The sequence below is a fragment of the Trichechus manatus genome, unplaced genomic scaffold (genome assembly GCF_000243295.1).
Source record: "Trichechus manatus latirostris isolate Lorelei unplaced genomic scaffold, TriManLat1.0 scaffold00276, whole genome shotgun sequence".
NCBI lineage: Eukaryota > Metazoa > Chordata > Mammalia > Sirenia > Trichechidae > Trichechus > Trichechus manatus.
Window position 1 is genome coordinate 1,654,204 of NW_004444212.1, and position 3,324 is coordinate 1,657,527.

The following is a 3,324-nucleotide window of genomic DNA, read 5'->3' on the forward strand; positions in this document are numbered from 1 at the left end:
TAAAAAGCAAAGATGTTGCTTTAAGGAATAAGGTGCCCCTGACTCAAGCCATGGTGTTTTCAATCCCCTCATAATCATGTGAAAACTGGACAATGAATAAGGAAGACTAGAGAAGAATTGATGCCTGTGAATTATGGTGTTGGTGAAGAATATCGAACATACCATGGACCGCCAGAAGAATGAACAAATCTGTCTTGGAAAAAATACAGCCAGAATGTTCCTTAGAAGCAAAGATGGTGAGATTTCATCTCACATACTTTGGACCTGTTATCAGGAAGGACCAGTCCCTGGAGAAGGATATCATGCTTCGTAGAGGGTCAGTGAAAAAGAGGAAGACTTTCAACGAGATAGTTTGACACAGTGGCTGCAACAATGGGCTCAAGCATAACACTGATTGTTAGGATGGCGTAGGACTGGGCAGTATTTTGTTCTGTTGTACATGGGGTCGCTATGAGTCAGGACTACTCAATGGCACCTAACAGCAACAAAAATTATGCTAGAGACTTACTGTGCTGGTATCTTGACAGGTCAAGACTTGTCAAGGAGACCACCATTGAATTAAAATGACTTGAGGAAAAATGTCTTTTAAAAGAGTACATGTTAAGATATTAAATACCAGGCTACTAAAGATAATTTTGTTGGCATTAATTGTCCCAGTCTGTCTTATCTGGGAAATAAAAATTTTAATATTATAATATTGTTGAGAAACACCGGAAGGAAAAAGATACTGGTACTATATTTTGAAAGTAGATACCAGTTTTAAAATGCTTGCCAATATTCAATATTTAGTTTGTTGGTAAGGATCCAACAAATACTGGTTCTTTCCCATGCCTAGAAAAGGAGCATTATTGTTACTATAAACTTTAAAATTGGCTTTAAATTTGACTGGGTTGATCCCTAGGCTCATTAAAAGACAACTAAGTGCTGACAGAGCACCTTGGCACAGAGCCAGTCTACAAAGAAAGGACAAGTTTTTTAATTGTTTTCTTTCTTTCTTCCTTCCTTCATTCCTTCTTTCCTTCCTTCCTTTCTTTCCCTTCCTGGCATTCAAATATATCTCTGCCAAAACACATTACCTGAACACAAGCTAATGAACAGAGACTTCAGGGTCCACACATACACAGGAAGGCAGTGTTTACAAAAATAGTTAGGAGAAGTCACTTAATAAACAGAGGACTACATCTTTCATCAGTTTAAAAAACAAAACAAAACAAAAAAAAACCTAATAAAAACAATAGCAAACCTGGGGAAGTGGAAGAATCTGGTTTCCAAAGTTTCCACATTATGTAATATTCAAATGTTCCAATTTCAACAACAACAACAATAAAAAAATCACAAGGCATAAAGAAACAGGGAAGGATGGTCCATTCAACAGAACAAAATTAAGTGATTCCTATGGAGCCCAGATAATGGACTCAATAGACAAAGACTTTAAAAAAAATACTACATATGCTCAAAGAGCTGATGGAAAATGTGGAGAAATAACTAAAGGAAATCAACCAAATGAGACAGAAACAAAATGATAATATCAATGAAAGGATGGAAATTTTAGACAGGAACTGAAAAGTATAATAACTGAAACAAAAAATTCACTAAAGGGGATTGTTTTACGTGGTGCAGTGGTTAAGCTCAGGGTACTAAACAAAAGATTGGCAGTTCGAATCCACCAGCTGTTCCTTGCAAACAGTATAGGGAAGTTCTACTCTGTCCTATAGGGTTTCTATGAGTTGAAATTGACTTGACAACAATGGGTTTAGTGTTGTTATAACAGAAATACTACAAGTAGGTGGATTTAAAGAATAAAAATTTATTTTAACACAGTTCAGGAAGCTAGAAGTCTGAATTCGGGGCATTGACTTTATGGGAATGCTCTCTCTGCTAGTTCTGGGGGAAGATCCTTGTCTGTTTCAGACTTGTGGCCCTAGCATTCCTTAGTTCCTTAGCCATCTTCACATGGCATCTATCTTGCCCCTGTTTTTGCTTGATTGTCTCTGTATCTCTGCTGCTTCTTATAACTCAGTGATTAGGTTTAGGACATACCCTACAATGGTATGGTCTCATTAATATAACAAAGAAAGCCCTATTCCCCAACAGGATTGCATCTACAGGCGTAGGGATTAGGATTCCAACATATATTTTAGGGGACACAACTCAATGATAATAGGAAATGACAGTGGATTTGAGCTGACAGAAGAAATAATCAATAAACTTGAAGATAGAATAGTTGAATTACTGAGTCTGAGGAGAAAAAAGAAAAGATAATGAAGAAAAGTGAACAGAGCCTAAAGAAATTATGGGATACCGTAAAGCTAACTAACATATGTATTTTAGAGCCCCAGAAATAGAAAAGAGAGTGAAAGAAGAAGAAAGAGTATTTGAAGAAAAAATGGCAGAAAACTTTCCAAATTTGATGAAAGACATGAATGTACACATCCAAGAATCTCAAAGAACTCCAAATAGGATAAACACAAAGAGACCCACACTGAGATACATTGTAATCAAACTCTCTAAAATCAAAGATAAAGAGAGAATCGAAAGCAGCAAGAGAGAAGCAAACCATCACATTCAAGAGATCCTCAGTAAGATTAAACACTGATTTCTCTTCAGAAACCATGGAGGCCTGAAGGCAGTGGGATGACATATTTGAAGTGCTGAAAGAAAAGAACTGTCAACCAAGAATTCTATATTCAGCAGGCCCGTTCTCCAAAAACGAGGGCAAAATTAAGACATTCCGAGATAAGCAGAGTTCATTACCATGAGATCTGCCCTACAAAAAGCGCTGAAGAGAATCTTTCAGGTTGGAAAGGAAGGACACTAGACAATTAACTCAAAGCAGTATGAAGAAAAAGAAACCTCCAGTAAGGGAAATTTAATGAGCAAATATGAAAGTCAGGTTTATGGTATTTTGTATTTAACTATATATTTTTTTAACTAAATGACTTAAAAGAAAAATACATAAAAATAATTATAAATTATGATATTGGGTGCACAATGTATAAAGATGTAATTTGTGACAACAACATAAAGGAGGAGAGAGTCAATCTCTTGTTATGGATCTGTTGAGATTTTATATTTCTTCTTGAGTCAATTTAGGTCACTAGTTTATTTCCAGGAATTTATTCATTTCATCTAGATGATCTAATTTGTTGGTGTATAATTATTCATAGTATTCTCTTATAATACATTTGCTTCTATAGAGTCAGCTTTGGGTGACAAAGATGGATAGTGGTGATAGCTGCACAACACAGTAAAATGTAGTTAATGTTACTGAAATGTGTACTTGAAAGTGGTTAAAATGGAAGTTTTTTGTCATATACATATATA